Consider the following 18998-nt stretch of genomic DNA (forward strand, 5'->3'; position numbering starts at 1 on the left):
GACTTGGATAAAAATAATTCCACAGAAAATAGGTGGATTTGTTGGTCCTATGCCCAGGCACGACAATGGCTGCCTTCTTATCATGGCCAAGAGATGCTTCCACTGATGTCTTACTAACAAACAATAATCAACAACCTCATTAGTGTAGCACCAGCTACACAAATCTCCCCTTCATCCTCTTGCAATTCCACAGTGGCATCCTCAATTTCTATGTCATCAGCAGTACTTAGCTGCCCATCCCCACACAGGGAGAAAAAACAGTTGAAGGTGGCTTCTCTGTGAGTATAGTGTCAGAAAGGTCAGACTCAAACACAGCACTCAGGGACACACTTAGACTTTCCTCAGGTATTTGTGACATTTCTGTTTCTGATTGCAGTTTGTTCTACTGCCTTAGTGGTTTTCATTTTTTTTACACCTCCTCAAGGGGTAAATTTACTAAGATAGGAGTTCTATTAAAGATGGGATGTTGCCCATAGCAAAAAATCAAATTCCAGGTATTATCTGCTAGAAGGTGCTAGATAAAAGAGAACATCCCATCTTAAAAATAACTCCCATATTAGTAAATTTACCCCCTAGACTCTGAATTTGAAGCAGCATGAGAGGCATAAGGAGATGACTCACATGGAGGTGCAGAACCACCACTCAGAAATAAAGGCTAAAGCCTGAGCCTTTACATTCCACTGCGGGTGGTGACTGGCATGTTGGCAAGTTCATGTTTTTCTGCCCCAAACCCCTTATAAGAGGTTTTTTTTATTTACCACTGTATATTGGGTTTTTGGATTTAGATGCCCTGACTTAGATCCGCAATGCCCTTGAGCATCAACTTTAGTAGATGCTACACTATCCTCATCATGACTGATGGCAGCAGGTTGGTGTTTTCTAAACTGATTGTTATCCATTTTAACTGTGTGAATCATAGGGTTAAATGCACATGAAGAAAGTGCAGTAGGGTACAGTGCACCAAATAATACAAACAATAGAACTTAATATTTTGTTAAATAACTTGCAGCTCATTTTAAACTGTGTGAATCACAGGGTTCGATGCACACGAAGAAGGCACACAATGGTACAGTGCACCAAATAGTACAAACAATAGAAGTTTACAATATATTTTGTTTTTTTATAACTTGTAGCTCCTTTCAAACTGTGTAAATCACAGGGTTAGATGCATGTGAAGAAAGCACACTAGTGTACAGCACACCAAATAGTACAAACTATAGAACTTTACAATACATATATATGTTTTTTATATAACTTGCAACTCCTTTCAAACTGCATGAATCACAGAGTTAGATGCACATTATGAAAGCACACTAGGGTACAGGGAACCAGAACAACAGAACTATATTTTTATTTTTTTGTTTTTTTTAACTTGCAATTTGCAGATCACAGCACAGAATCAAAGAGCTTATAAATGCGCGTGAACACAGCACACCAAACAGTACAATTTACAGCAGAGTATAGCGCAGCATATATCATCATGTCTCTTTACACTGTGACTATAGAGCACAGCTCTGTGAGTCTGGACACAGTGCAGTTAAATATAGCAGTGTATAATGCAGCAAACAGTACTGTGCCCCATATACACACTGGCTATTCAGCACAGCCCCTTGTGAGACTTTCGACACAGCACAGTTATAATACTATAACAGAGTCTACACAACATACAGCAGCATGCAGTGTACTCCCTACAGTTACACGCACTATTATTAATTTACTAATGCCTCCATACTGCCAATACAGACCCTTTTTAGACTCTGGACACAGCAGTTGCAGCAGTGTATCCCCTGTACATTTATTTATTTAGTGACAGTGTTCCCCTATTCTGTTTTTTTATTAATATTCCCCTATATAGTATTTTTTAATTAATGTTGCCCTAATTATTTTTTTCATAATGGTCCCCTCTGTATACTGTAGTTTTATTTTTACAGCAGAGTTAGCGCAGCACACACCATCATGTGAGCTCCAGGAAATGGAGCAGATTCCACGCATTGGTGCTTTTTATAGAATCCAAGTTCCGAAAGAATCCAAAGCCAGGGCAATGATGTTCAGCCTTGATCTGGTATCTGTCTCTGGCGGGAACACCTGTAGTTCATATTGATAGAAAACATAGTACATATCACACCGTGTGTATACAGCTTGCGATACTGATGCATGCTCCCACAGGGTCGGTATCACAGGAAAAAATAGACTAAGAGGGTTGCTCAATTTTGACTAGAAAGTTGACAATCTAGTACATATCGGTATGTATGTACAGTACTGACTGATAAAAGCCTGTGATACCGATATACATCCCCCTGAAACACAAGCCCAGTATTTAAATTAGCTATTTCTAGTACATACCAAAACCTGCCATAGCCAAAATTACACCGTGATGGCGTGTGGCGTGATTTGTCCAATACACGTTATTCTTTTTGATAAGACTTTGAGTGCCGCAGAGACTCTTATTTCTTTATACCTAATACTATCCTGGAGGCACCAGTGATTCAGTTAGAGTTTGGGATGCCGGTCCATATACAGCAGCTATATATATATATATATATATATATATATAAAGACGGCATTAACCATACTTTTGAATCTCCTTGCAGCTGTGCATTTTACATCCAAACATGAATTAAGCCGTATATACTATTTTAAATAATTTTGCATTGCTGATTCTGCTAACTGATTTTGATCAAGTAATTATTTAGTTTTTCAGTTTGCATATTTTTTGTAAAACGTATGTTTGAATTTATGTAACTAGGTAAAATAGAATATCAACTATTTTTTAATGCAATATATATTTATGTGGGGTTAAACTGAGACAAATCAGGAACAGAATGTCCAATAACATGGATATATATGTGAGAACAAGCATATAGCACATCTTACTTAAAAAAAGGAAACAGTATGAATTTGATGCAAAGCAATATATGATGTACAGGTTTTTTTGTGAAACATAGCCTTTAAACTGATTCTCATGATTCAGTTCTCATTATGTTAGTGTGAGCAAGGGTCATAGACTGACCTATAACTATAGAGATGTGCATGTTAATTTTTCTGAAAAGTTAACCTGCCTGAATTTCCCAATTCCGAGCACCAACTCTACTGTATCAGTCCAGGTGGGGTGCTCTGTCTGCTGTATTTGAAAGGGGTGCTCTACTGTATCAGTCCAGGTAGGGGTGCTCTGTCTGGTTGATCTGAAAGGGGTGCTCTGTCTGCTGTATCTGAAAAGGTGTGCTCTGTCTGCGGTATCTGAAAAAGGGGTGCTCTGTCTGTTGTATCTGAAACGAGTGATCTGTCCATCCTTCGATCAATCCAGGGGCTCCACCCCAGTGTAAAATTAAAATAATAAAAGCTAAAAACAAAAAGCCTAAAATTATAATTATAAAAAATATATATTTTTTGTTTGTGTTGTACCCCACTCTACTATACAATTTTTATTTTATTTTCATAAGTACTATAATACTGTTGGTCAGACTGCAGTTTGTTATTTCCTATTCACACACGTACTGTGTAACACTGTTGGTGAAGGTCAACCAAAGTGTTCGACTACCATTTCTAACTCATACACTTATTGCGTAATGCTGTTGGTGAAGCTAAACTGCAGTGTGTAAAAATATATATTTCTGACTCATTTGTGCAACACTGTCAGTGAAGATAAACCGCAGTATGTAAAAATGTATATTTCTGACTCATTTGTGCGACACTGCAATCGCTGGCGCTAATGATAATGTTGATTATTAGGATTTTGAAGATGGGGATGTGGTTTGTTTAAATAAAGCATCAGTGTAGACAGTTTTCTCCCAAGGTATGATAAAGCCCATTGCCATGCCTGGAAAAAAGACAAAAAATCCATCTCTTCTGTGTGGAATTATTTCTTCCCAAAGCACGACAATAACTGTGTAGCCAAATGTAGCCTTTGTAAAGCCATTGTAAGTAGAGGTAGGGACCTTAACCACATAGGAACCTCCTCCCTGTTATGCCACTTGCAGCACATACATAACAAGTTGTGGACACATTCAGAAACTTCAGTTAAGAATGTAACAAGTATAGCGACACCTAGATTCCTTTTCTATTTTGGATCCAAGCACCTGTAATCCCCACCACCAACACCCTCATAATCAATTTCCTCTTCATCAGGATCAGAAGTAGTCCTGTATTTAATTTCATAGGCATGACTGACTCCTCTCCTATCCATGATTTCTCCAGAGGATGCTTGAGTGCTATGCCTACTGCTGCTGTTGCTGGTGTTGCTGATCTTCATCCCATAAGGGGATCAAGAAGACTGCTTGTAGTTTAAAAAAACAATTGACTGCTCAACAATCCTTTACAAGGAAAATGAAGTACAGTATGACAGCAGTCACCCAGTTGCAGAGCAGATTACTGAGGCCATAACAACTACGGTATTCTGGTGTTAGACATGTGTCCAGTATCCACCATTAGTGAAATGGGATGTACACAGTTGATTGATGTACTGTGTCCCCAGTACCAAATCTGTCTAGATTTCACTTCACTAGTTAAGCAATTCCCAGCCTGTACAAGAACATTAAACAAAAGTGTTATTAGTGTCCTCGAAGATGCCATTGTACCCACTAAACCACAGCTATGTGGACAAGTGGAACAGGACAAACTAAAGACTATATGACTTTGACAGCCCATTGGGTAGATGTATTGCCTTCCGCAGCACCGACAGCAGTAGCACCAACAGCAGCATCTCACAAATACCAACTCATTCAGATGCAGGCTGTGCTGTGTATCACCAGTTTCAGTAAGAGGCACACTTCTGAGAACCTCTTAGAAAAACTCAGGGAAATCATTGCACAATGGCTTACCCCACTTGGACTCTCCTCGGGATTTGTAATATCTGACAATGCCACCAATATTGTGAGAGCGTTAAAACTAGGCAAATTCCAATGTGTCCCATGTTTTGCTCGCACAAATAATTTGGTGGTGCAGTGTTTTTAAAAAAAATGACAGGGGCGTGCAGGAGATGCTGTTGGTGGCCTGAACATTTTTGGGACATTTATGACATTCAGCAACTGCATGTCAAAGACTGGAGCACTAGCAAACACTCTTGAATTTGCCCTACCATCATCTGAAGCAAGAGGTAGTAACGAGGTGGAATTCTACCCTTTATATGCTTTAGCGGATGAAGGAGCAGCAAAAGGCCATTCAAGTCTACACATCCACCTATTACATAGGTAAAGGAGTGGGAATGCACCTGAGTCAAGCACAGTGAAGAATAATTTCCATGTTGTGCAAGGTTCTCAAACCATTCGAAGGTGCCACTTGTGAAGTTAGGTCAGACACTGCCAGCTTGAGTCAGGTCATTCCCCTCTTCAGGCTTTTGCAAAAGCAGCTGCATAAAGTGAAGGAGGAGCTGAAATGGATGAATTCCTCCAAATATGTTGGACTTGTAGATGAAGCACTTCATTCTCTTTTCCAGGATTCAAGGATCGTCAATCTCTTCAAATCAGTTCACTATATTTTTGCAACCATACTTGATCCTAGGTTTAAGTCATACGTTGTGTCTTTCTTTCCAATAGGCACAAATCTGCAGAGGTGCAAAGAGCTGTTGGTGAGAAAATTGTAAGTACAAGTAAAACATGACACAACATCTGCTCCTTCATTTTCTCTGGCAACTGCGACTGCGAGGAGAAAACTACATTTTCTAAATAGACCCGCTGATGGTGATGCACATCAGTCAGGAACAAGTTTTGACATCTGGTCTAGACTGAAGGAATTGCCTACTATTACTGACATGTCTATTGTCATTGCATAGGATGCTTTCACCATTGAAAGAGTTGTTGATGATTATTTCAGTGATAGCATCCAAATAGGCCTGTCAGACAGTCCGTTTCAATACTGGCAGGAAAAAGAGGCAATTTAGAGGCTCTTGTACAAACTGGCTGTGGTTTACTTAAGTTGCCCACCCTCCAGTGTGTACTCACAAAGAGGTTTTAGCGCAGTTGAGAACCTTGTCAGCGATCGGCCTAGGAGGTTACTTTCCCAATATGTGGAAAAGATTATGTTCATCAAAATGAATTGCAAATTACTCCGGGAAGACCTTTACCAGCAATTACCTCCAAAAAGTACAGAGGGACCTGTGATAGTGGATTTCAGTGGGGACAAATTAATAGACTGTGAAGAAGAGGATGTACACACTGATGGGGGTTAAGACTCGAATGCTGATGACAACATTGTGATTATTTAAAGTACTAAAGCCAGTTTGTGCACTGCCCATTGCCAGCTTGTTTTTGAGGGGGTCCAAACAAACCAGTCTTTTCAGCCAAAAGTGACAGTCCCTGTAATTGAAATAATTGGTTTGTTAACCTGTGCATGTCCTGCTTAATATACAGCATAAGGGTGGATGGGAGAGCCTAAGTACAATTCCATCTTGCACCTCATTCCTTTGTGTTATGTGCTCTTTGGAATATTTTGTTGGCATAGTTTATAAAACTGATATCCTGTCTGCCACTGCAGTGCCACTCCGAGATGTGCCATGTATTTGTGCCACCCACTTCTGTCACTTAGCTTAGTCATTCAGCAACCTTGGTGCAACTTTTTGTCCTAAACTGGATGAAAACAAGATTGTGAGTTGTGAGGTGTCCAGAATAGACTGAAAGTGAGTGGAAATGAATTTTGTTGAGGTTAATAATACTGTATGAACAAAAACAGGCCCAAATTATGTGATTTTAGCTATTTTTGTGATTAAAAAAAAAATCAGATCCAAAATCAAAACCCGCAAGCGCGGTTTTGGCAAATCCAATACTTATCCAAAACATGAAGGAGATCCAACAAAACACAAAACACAAAAGATACACCATGCAGAAGGAGTCAACCGGCAGCTCTCATGCAGATCTACTAACATTTGGAGTCTTTGCTGAAAATGCATCATATTTGCATCGCTATGCCAATAGGATGCACAAGCAGCTTATGCTGTTTAAAATTATATGTGCCTATATTCTGTGTGCGACTGTGGCTGTATTTGCATTCAAAATGGCAAGATACAGTGATTTCCAGGAAAACACTGTACCATAGCATTTCAAATGCAGATACAGCCACCATTCTAAGAACTGCATTCCACAGCCAATTTTTACATTATACAGAAAAAATACATTTCTAAAAAAAAAAATTATAAATAAAGGCTTCATGTTCCGTTTATAATATATTATATATGTTATCTGAACCAGTATTATGTTCGAAAATGTGTTTTGTAGGTTTTGGAGGTCTCTGCATTATGGGCCTAATTCAGACCTGATCGTAGCCCTGCAAAATATTTCAGGGCTACGAACAGGCACACTGACATGCGGGGGGATGCCCAGCACAGGGCTAGTCCACCCCGCATGTCAAGCCCGCCCCACCCGCCAAAGTACAAAAGCATTGCACAGCAGCAATGCTTTTGCTTTTCAGGAGTAGCTCACGGCCAGTGCATCTTTTGCGTGCTGGCCGGGAGCTACTTGTTGCTGCCCGGGTTGCAGCAGCTGCATGTCACATCACATAGATGTTGCGGCCCGCCCCCTACATGGTCCGGCCACACCTGCATTGGCCAGAACACGCCCACAAAATGGCAGACAAATGCCGGTGCACTGCGATGCATGCACACTTCTGACCTGATCACTGTGCTGCAATGAATGACAGTGTGCAATCAGGTCAGAATGACCCCCTATATGCCTAGTATCTCTAAATATTGTATTTTATCCATAATCGTATTCTATAAATACAGCATGCTTGCTCTACTTATTATTTAAGGGTTAAGAATATTCCTGTGGATATATAAAGAGGTCTCTTTCCAGTGATAAAAAGGTGGATTTGAACAGGGGAGACACAGTTTCATGGAACAACCTTAAAAAGATGAGTCTTTAATCAATAATCCTAACTTAAACATAGAAATTAAAAGATCTGGACCTTTATATGATAATAAAGATATTGTAAGTGTGGCAGGGAGGTGAGATTTTGACCAAAGAGATATAATTTTGATGAAGCAATCTTAAAGAAACCATTTTCTCTCAAAATCCGCATTCAGGGGGTGATTTAGACCCGGCCGCTGATATGGGCCGAGTACAGTTTTCCCATGGATGCAACCAAAAGATGATTGACAGCAGCAGGTGTTTGGGGGGCAGGGATGTGATGTTGGGGGAGCGGGGTGAACATGGTGGACCTGGACCATTTTCGGTTTTGGTGCATGAAATCATATGCAGCTGCTCCGATGTAAACAATGGTCAAATATAGTTCCAATGTATCCACAATCTAATCGCAAATACATCAGGAGGTGGCCTCACACATGCTGGGCAGCCTTGTTCTGTGCTGGGTGGCCCTCAGCATGTGAGGAGATGGATGCAGATCTGGCTGTGCATGCAGCAATCTGCATTCATCTCTGTATAAGGCCCCAATAATCTAAGGGGTATTAAAGTTTTTGCATCATAAATTTATTTAATTTTGAATAGCGGCGCAAGAGGCCTATTCCCACTGGAGTGGGAACAGAGCAGCGAGCCACTGAGCTTGCAGTGTGGTAAGCATAGCAAGCCCACAAGGGGACTCTTTGCACTCATCCCACTGCCATACTGGCGGCTAGGATGCCGCTTTGTGTATATTGACAGCTGGCATCCCGGATGCCGGTAGATCCTGAATAATTCATATATACATATATATATATATATATATATATATATATATATATGTGTGTATAACATATATTATATATTTAGAAATGAAACATGAAGCCTTTTAATAAAAAATATATTTTTTTTCTGTATTATGTCTAAACGGGCTGTGGAAAGCAGTTCTTAAAGATACTTCTGCTTTATAAAACCGTGGAATGCAAGAAAATGGCACAGTGGAACGTATAGTGCCTAAACACTAGAGCCCCAATTGTAAAACAGGTGCCTGGCAGAAGCATAGTGATCGGGCACTGCTGAAATACAAACAGTAGGTTAAACAAACTTCCTATAAGGCGTTTCCACAAGTGAGGGAGCAGAATGATTGGCTGAACTGTCCGGTGCGTTCACCATAGCATTAAGGCCGAACCAGGAAGCAACTCTATTATATCTATGTAATACAAACATAAGGGCTTTTTATGAATTTCAGGGGAACTTTTATACCTTGTATATTCACTATGATGGAGTACTATTGTAAATGATGTCTCAGCTGTTTATTTCTAAAGTTTTAATACTAGAAGTAAAATGTAATTGTCCCCACCAATCGGATTAGGGGCGGGACAATCAGGGGTACAAAATCCCTTTCCTGGAAGGAATCAGCATTACCTTGAAAAAGACCATTAGTGGTTGAAAAACGTTGGTGGACTGCTGAGAACATTTTATGGACCGTCTTCCTAATTAGCAACCCGTCTGAAGGCATCCACTGGTGAGATTTGCCCAGGTTTTATGTGACATCTATGCCCAATGTCTTTTCTATGGATGTGGTTACTAATCTATAGGTGACATATTTATGTTATGGATTTATATGTACCTTTTCCCATTTTTGTATAAAATATATATGTTGTTTTAGAAAAGAGTGTTTACTGGCTTGTGATACTAAGAAGTCAAAGAAACCATTATGTGAGGATCCATTACCAGGTAAATGTAAGCATGCATGTAAGCAACATTATCTGTGTTTCACATGGTGTGCAGTTCAGGGAAGTAAAACGACTGATAAAAAAACATTTTGGGCATGTATCATTTCAACAGAAGTAAGCATATGTGTAAGCACTTATATTAATCCATCCATCACAGGTTGGCCAAATACCTATGATCAACACATACCCATAGGATATAAGGAAACCTGGATATTTCAGAAACATCTGTGTTACTGAACATACTATACTGAGTTTCTTTGTCTGGTCTTGTTTTTCATATATAAATCTATGAGGGATATCCAAAGAGAAAGTTTTTCAAAAGTATGAACAGCATCAAGAAGAATATTATAGGAGCGATCTTGTATGGAGTAAAGGTTTGGTGGAGTGTGGCATATCAACAGTTAAGCACTTTATCCGTATTGTTTTATGTTAATATAAGGGCTTGAAAACACCTAATTTGAATTATCATCTGCTTATTTTGTGCACAACAAGAAATGATTGTATTTTTCCTATGACACTCTTGATCTTGTCTTCCAGAGTAGATAAGAAGTATCTTACCTAAAAATAATCCCAGTCTCATGGTCAAACTCCCACTCAAAACAATTCTCAGTCATAACCCTTCAAAATAGAATTTTGCCCATGGAATTGACCAAGTATCATCCAAAGAGGGGTATGACTTCCCAGGTTGTTGCAGCAAACCTGGACCTCTCTGCAGTAATGGGGGCCTGTGAAGATCTCTGTTCTCTAGTCCATTACTATACAGGGATGTGACAGATGCATGAATATAATCACCCCTGTACAGATATGACCCCACAAATCACGCTGTCTAGTTCCTTTGTTTAACAACATTATTAGTGAACTCAAGAAAAAGGGTTGTTGACTTGAAAAATGAAGGAGGAAGAATAACCTTATAGAGTATAAATTAAGATGAATCAAACATATTGGAAAATATCAATCAACAATCAACTGCAAGAACAAAGAGAACCTTTCAAATTATATCATGAAAGCAAACAATAGGCTAGCTCAGCTTTTCCATACAGTGGAGATGCTTTGCAAACCAGCATGTCTGCAGCATGATAAAACCCTTTCCCAGTCAAGATGCGATGAGTTTGAAAATTTCTTAACAGATAATGTATCCACCATCCAGGCTTGAATCCCCACAGTGCCACCACAGGAGTACCAATCTACCTAGCCTGCTAATGAAAGCCACCTGTCTTCATGGAATAGCTTTAACCAAATTAAATTATAAGACATTTCTGAAATTACTAGAATGTTGTTTTCCACCACCTAAGTTCTGGACCCTACCTCAACTAAGCTACGATTAAGCTGTGTGGAAATAATTGGTCATGTGTTTGCAAAAATAGTTAAATTCTCTTTGCAGACATGCAGTTTTCCTGAACCACTAATGGAAGCATTTGGCAGATCACTTCTTCAAAATTCTTCTTTAGATCCCAACTGCACGACCAACTACAGACCAGTATCTTCCTTTTCACGGAAAGGTTATTGAGAAAGGACATGCAACTCATCCAGAAACCCACCTTTCAGCCATAAAATTTATAATCCATTTCAGTCAGGATTCAGGGGAAGACATACTGTAGTACTAAAAAAGGCAGTGGTATGTGTGTTTAATGATCTAATGGCAAAAAAATGAATTGAATCTTCAATCTTCATCCTTATGAATCTCTCTGAAGCATTTGACACTGTAGACAATGGAATTCTGAAGAATTTCTGTGGACTAGATGGCACAACTGGTTAAAAGAATTTCTCACTGGCAGGTCACAGAGAGTTTCATCTGGAGTATACTTATCCTCATAAGTGCCGCTGACTTGTGTTGTTCCACAGGGCTCAAAACTATCTTCCATACTTTTTGCAGTATACATGCTACCACTGGATGAAACAGTCAAACGTCATGGCCTGGTCTATCACTGCTTTGCAGATGATACACAAATGTACCTGTCCATTGCTTCAGATACTGATAACCCAATAACAACCATAGATGGCTGTCTTCCTGAGCTTCAAGAATGGATGAGTGCCAGTTGGTTGTGACTAAACCCTAATAAAACAGAAGTCCTTATGATAGATCACAGGACAAGACTGCAGCATAGCCAACCAACAGGACTTACACTTGGGTATTCAGAAGTAAAAAACACTGAACATTTACAGAACCTTGGTTTTGTCCTGGATAGTGGCTGGACACTTAAAAATCAAGTTTCAGCCACAATCAAATCCTCATTCTTTCATCTGAGGAATCAAGCACTTAATTCCCTTAGTAAATGGGCCTTCTTACATGCATGTGTATCATCATGTCTAGACTACTGCAATGCCCTCTACCTTGGTCTCCCAGCAAAAGAACTGCACTGCTTTCAAATGGTACATAATGCAACTGCCAGGCTATAAACCAACTAACCCTGTTCCAGCCACATCACACTAATTTTCTATTCCCTTGACTGGCTACCTATAAGAGGTCAAATTATTTTCAAGGTTGGCTTACTCACTTTCAAAGCCCTACATTAAAAGGTTCCAAGGTACTTGAAGCAGCTTTTGATTCCTACTGTATCTGTCCCAATCGATTACTGTGATCTGTAGATGAAGGACTATTAGTACCTACAATCTCCATGAATTCATCTGGGGGTAAAGCTTACTCTATGGAACTCTCTTCCATGCATAGATCGAGAAGCCCCCACTCTAGAATTCTTCAAAAACAGACTCAAGACTTACATATTTACTCAAGGATTTTACTAATATATATTTGTAAGCTTGTTTTGTATTTTGTGTTGTAAAGGAAAATGTAATGCACTTTGAGTTCTATCAGTGGAAAAGTGCTATATAGATAACATTGAGGCAGATGTACTGTATTAAGCCTGGAGAAGGGATAAAGAATTGATAAAGCAGTGATAGGTGCAAGGTGATAACACACAGGCCAATTGGCTCCTAACCTAACTGTCATTTTTCAAATCCCTAATGATTGGCTGGTGCGTTATCACCTTGCAATTATCACTGCTTTATCACTTCTTCATCTCTTCTCCAGGTTAATACATTTATCATAAATGGTGGTGGATTATTTATGTAGAGAAAGCCAGTTAAGCATAGATTGATTATTATTTGTAACTACAGTATAATATAAAGTACATTGGAGCCATGGAAAAAAATATATTAAGAAACAAACATCCAAATGCGAGCTGATAAACAAATTGAATCGAGCCAGCAAATAACAGGACATGACAATAGAAATGGATAATTTTCTAAAGTACAAAGAACAAAGTACACACACTTATTTTTTGAATGTACAGACTAGTGATGAGCGGGTTCGGATCCTTGGGATCCAAACCCCCCCAAACTTCACCTATTTCACACGGGTCCGAGGCAGACTCGGATCCTCCCGCCTTGCTCGGTTAACCCGAGCGCGCCCGAATGTCATCATCCCGCGGTCGGATTCTCGCGAGATTCGTATTCTATATAAGGAGCTGCGCATCGCCGCCATTTTTCACTCGTGCATTGGAGATGATCGTGAGAGGACGTGGCTGTCATCCTCTCAGTTTCTATGTTCAGTGGGCTGCAAATTGTGCTGCAAATATCTGTGCTCAGTGTGCTGCAAATATCTGTGCTCAGTGTGCTGCAAGTGCAAATATCTACGTTCTCTGCCTGAAAAACGCTCCATATCTGTGCTCAGTGTGCTGCAAATATCTGTGCTCAGTGTGCTAATTGCTTTATTGTGGGGACTGGGGACCAGCAGTATTATATAGTAGGAGGACTGTGCAGAGTTTTGCTGACCAGTGACCAGTGACCACCAGTATTATACGTTGTCTGCCTGAAAAACGCTCCATATCTGTGCTGCATTGTAGTATAAAGTAGGAGGATAGTGCAGAATTTTGCTGACCACCAATATAACTATATATATAACAGTACGGTACAGCAGTCCACTGCTCTACCTACCTCTGTGTCGTCAAGTATACTATCCATCCATACCTGTGGTGCATTTCAGTTTTGCACAGTTTGCTGACCACCAGTATAACTATATATAAAGCAATACGGTACAGTAGTACACTGCTCTACCTACCTCTGTGTCATCAAGTATACTATCCATCCATACCTGTGGTGCATTTCAGTTTTGCACAGTTTGCTGACCACCAGTATATACTATATAGCAGTACGGTACAGTAGGCCACTGCTCAACCTACCTCTGTGTCGTCAAGTATACTATCCATCCATACCTGTGGTGCATTTCAGTTTTGCACAGTTTGCTGACCACCAGTATATAATATATAGCAGTACGGTACAGTAGGCCACTGCTCTACCTACCTCTGTGTCGTCAAGTATACTATCCATCCATACCTGTGGTGCATTTCAGTTGTGCGCAGTATATATAGTAGTAGGCCATTGCTATTGATATATTACTGGCATATAATTCCACACATTAAAAAATGGAGAACAAAAATGTGGAGGGTAAAATAGGGAAAGATCAAGATCCACTTCCACCTCGTGCTGAAGCTGCTGCCACTAGTCATGGCCGAGACGATGAAATGCCATCAACGTTGTCTGCCAAGGCCGATGCACAATGTCATAGTAGAGAGCATGTAAAATCCAAAAAAATAAAGCTCAGTAAAATGACCCAAAAATCTAAATCAAAATCGTCTGAGGAGAAGCGTAAACTTGCCAATGTACCATTTACGATATGGATTGGCAAGGAACGGCTGAGGGCCTGGCCTATGTTCAAGGCTAGGGATTCAGCTTCACATGAGGATGGAAGCACTCATCCTCCTGCTAGAAAACTTAAAATAGTTAAGATGGCAAAAGCACAGCAAAGAACTGTGCATTCTTCTAAATCACAAATCCCCAAGGAGAGTCCAATTGTGTTGGTTGCGATGCCTGCACCTCTTTTTTCTTTAATTTTTCTTTGCATCATGTGCTGTTTGGGGACTATTTTTTTGAATTGCCATCCTGTCTGACACTGCAGTGCCACTCCTAGATGGGCCAGGTGTTTGTGTCGGCCACATGTGTCGCTTAGCTTAGTCACACAGCTTCCTCATTGCGCCTCTTTTTTTCTTTGCATCATGTGCTGTTTGGGGACTATTTTTTTAATCTGCCATCCTGTCTGACACTGCAGTGCCACTCCTAGATGGGCCAGGTGTTTGTGTCGGCCACTTGGGTCGCTTAGCTTAGCCATCCAGCGACCTTGGTGCACTTCTTTTTTTCTTTGCATCATGTGCTGTTAGGGGACTATTTTTTAAATCTGCCATCCTGTCTGACACTGCAGTGCCACTCCTAGATGGGCCAGGTGTTTGTGTAAGCCACTTGGGTCGCTTAGCTTAGCCATCCAGCAACCTTGGTACACCTCTTTTTTTCTTTGAATCATGTGCTGTTTGGGGACTATTTTTTAAATCTGCCACCCTGTCTGACACTGCAATGCCACTCCTAGATGGGCCAGGTGTTTGTGTCAACCACTTGGGTCGCTTAGCTTAGCCATCCAGCAACCTTGGTGCACCTCTTTTTTTCTTTGCATCATGTGCTGTTTGGGGACTATTTTTTAAATCTGCCATCCTGTCTAATACTGCAGTGTCACTCCTTGATGGGCCAGGTGTTTGTGTCAGCCACTTGGGTCGCTTAGCTTAGCCATCCAGCGACCTTGGTGCACCTCTTTTTTTCTTTGCATCGTGTGCTGTTTGGGGATTATTTTTTATATCTGCCATCCTGTCTGACACTGCAGTGCCACTCCTAGATGGGCCAGGTATTTGTGTCGGCCACTTGTGTCGCTTATCTTAGCCTTCCAGCGACCTTGGTGCACCTCTTTTTTTCTTTGCATCATGTGCTGTTTGGGGACTATTTTCTAAATCTGCCATCCTGTCTGACACTGCAGTGCCACTCCTAGATGGGCCAGGTGTTTGTGTCGGCCACTTGGGTCGCTTAGCTTAGTCACACAGCTACCTCATTGTGCCTCTTTTTTTCTTTGCATCATGTGCTGTTTGGGGACTATTTTTTTGAAGTGCCATCCTTTCTGACACTGCTGTTCCACTCCTAGATGGGCCAGGTGTTTCTTTCGACCACTTGGGTCGCTTAGCTTAGTCATCCAGTGACCTTGGTGCACATTTTAGGACTAAAAATAATATTGTGAGGTGTGAGGTGTTCAGAATAGACTGAAAATGAGTGGAAATTATGGTTATTGAGGTTAATAATACTATGGGATCAAAATGACCCCCAAATTCTATGATTTAAGCTGTTTTTGAGGGTTTTTTGTAAAAAAACACCCGAATCCAAAACACACCCGAATCCGACAAAAAATTTTCAGGGAGGTTTTGCCAAAACGCGTCCAAATTCAAAACACGGCCGCGGAACCGAATCCAAAACCAAAACACAAAACCCGAAAAATTTCCGGTGCACATCACTAGTACAGACTACTACCATTGTTCTGTTCACTTTGATACTTTCTATTAGATCAGAGTAGAGATGTGTGGCTGACACTTTTCGGGTTTTGTGTTTTGGTTTTGGATCTGGATCTCCATTCATGTTTTCGATCTGGATTGGTTTTGCCAAAACCTCCCTTTCGGGTTTTGGTTTTGGATCTGGATTATTTTGGAAAAATAAAAATAAAAACAGCTAAAATAACAGAATTTTTGATCCTACTGTATTATTAACCTCAATAACATTAATTTCCACTCATTGCCAGTTTATTCTGAACACCTCACAATATTGTTTTTAGGCCAAAAGGTTGCACTGAGGTAACTAGATGACTAACCTAAGCGACACAAGTGGGCGACACAAACACCTGGCCAATCTAGGAGTGGCACTGCAGTGGTAGATAGGATGGCAGTTTTAATAACTAGGCCCCAAAGACCACATAATGCAAATAAAAAAAGAGGTGCAAGTTGGAATTGATGGAAAACTCATTTCATACTATAAGTAGGACTATGAGAGGAAGCAATGCTAACATCTGTGCCAACAGCATGCCTCAGCCTGGCAAGCCAGACATCTTCCTGGCTGTAAGCCACCATGAGACTCCATAATGGGCCTTATTCAGTAACTGTGCCTCACAGGAGCTCCTGGACCATCTAGTGCTGCAGTACAATGGAAAGCTGATCTAATGCAAGATCACTGAAACTCTGTTCTTCTAACACCACAAGGAATTGCGATAACCTTATGCAGCCCTTAGGAAGAGAACCCTATACAACAAATGTGCATCTTGTAAATAATCCCAAAATGTGGAACATTAATAATAAACCAAGATTAAGGTTGACTAATTGTAGTCATTCACTTGAGTGAGTCCCTAACATGAAATAATTGATAAGAACCTCATTCTAATGCTGGGTATACAGTGCACACTAGAAGATGTAGATGAGCAAGTTCAGACAGGGCACTCCTGGTATTATATGGCAGAGATATAGACATAGGTGTTTTGGAAAATCTAGTTTTCTCTGGCAGTTGCGCGGGATTATGATTCTGTCTTTTCTGAGTCTGACTGACTTTGCCCACAAATGTGGTCTCATTGGAAAACACTACATCAAAATTGCCACTTTCCACCTTTGCGGCTATATGTTTTTAAAATCTGGTTGGGATGGTGACAATTGTTTCATATTCTGCTTTAGGTTTTAATTTAAACCTAAGATAAAGTACAGCAGCACATCTGGAATTATACAGCAGCGCCTCTGGAGTTATACAGCAGATAAGGAGCACCCCTGGACTTATACATCATAGACAGCAACCCTGGATAATTACACAGCACAGCAGACAGGCAACAGCACCCCTGGAATTAAACACCAATGGGGCAGCAACCCTGGACTGATAGGGCAGAGCGGCAGCTCCCCATATAGGGCAACACCCCTGGAATGATGTGGCAGACAAAGAAAAGATATGCAAGATGGAATTGTTCCTGGGCCCCCCCACCCACCCTTATGTTGTATAAATAGTACATGCACACTTTAACAAACCAATCATTTCAGAGACAGGGTCTGCCACACGACTGTGGCTGAAATGATTGCTTTGTTTGGCCCACCACCAAAAAAGATGCAATTAATCTCTCCTCATCCTCATCCTCCAATTCCTCTCCCCCCTTCAGTGTTTACATCATCACCCTCACAGATAAATAATTCCACATCTAAGAGGTGGAATTTTTAGTATTTTTCCCAGACATGACAATGGGCTTTTTCATTCCATGACCAACAACTGTCTCCACTGGTGCTTTATTCAAACAAACCACATAATTTAGGTGTTAGTGGACTGCTTATGCTACTACCTAAAGTTTCTGAACTTGACAATGACTTATAATGAATGCGCTGCAGGTGACATATAAGGGAGGATGTTCCTAGGTGGTTAACGTCCTTACTGCTACTTATCATGGATTGACAAAGGCAACAGATGACTTGACACCTGTTGTCTGGATTTGTGGAGAAATAATTCCACACTGAAGATGTGGCTTTTTTTTGTTTTTTGCCCAGGCATGTCAATGGGCTTTTTCATCCCATGACCAACAACTGTATCCTCTGGTGCCTTATTCAAACAAACCACATCACCATCAGAATCCTCATCATCAACTTCCTCCTCAGCGCCATCTACACCAATATCATCCTCATCCTGGTGTACTTCTACAGTAACATCCTCAATCTCAATATCAGCAACTGGACTGGCAGTGCTCCTCCCAGCACTTGCATGGGCATGCAAATGATGGTAGGGGCCTCCTCTTCCCATACAGTCTTAGGAAGGTCAGGCCTAGACATCGCAACTGTGGACACACTTGGACTCTCCTTGGGGATTTGTGATATATCTCTGAGCGCACATTTCTTTTTTCTGTGCTTAAACAAGCATTTATTTTTTACATTTTTCAAGAGGGAGGAGGGCTTCCATCTTCATAAAAATCTAAACCGCCAGTCATGAACATAGCCCAAGGCCTTAGCCTTTTCTTGCTACTTTGTATCGTGAATGGCAGATTGTCAATTTTACATTTCTTATCAGATAATTTCTTTTTTGGGGGTTTTTATAATTTTTGCTTCTTGGATTTTGCATGCCCTGTATGACATTGGGTATTGGCCTTAGCAGATGACGGTGATGGAATTGCATCATCAATGTCATGACTGATGGCCGCAGCAGCTTCAGTACTAGTATTAGGAACTGGAAGTGGTTCCTGATCTTTCATTATGTTTTCCTCCAAATTTTTGTTCTCCATTTCATAAGACAGCACCCCTTTTTTATAACAGTACACAGAACAGTGCCCCTTTATTTTCACAGTACCCCTGTCTTTTTACAGCATACAGGACAGGGCCAGTGTACATTTATTTTCACAGTACCCATGTATTTTTACAGCATACAAGAAAGGGCTAGTGTACATTTATTTTCGCAGCACACCTGAATTTTTACAGCATAAAAGACAGGGCCAGCACCCCTGTATTTTCACAGCACCCCTGTATTTTTACAGCATATAGGAGGACAGTGCCCCTGTACAGCACAGTGACAG

The sequence above is a fragment of the Pseudophryne corroboree genome, chromosome 5, assembly GCF_028390025.1.
Source record: "Pseudophryne corroboree isolate aPseCor3 chromosome 5, aPseCor3.hap2, whole genome shotgun sequence".
Lineage (NCBI taxonomy): Eukaryota > Metazoa > Chordata > Amphibia > Anura > Myobatrachidae > Pseudophryne > Pseudophryne corroboree.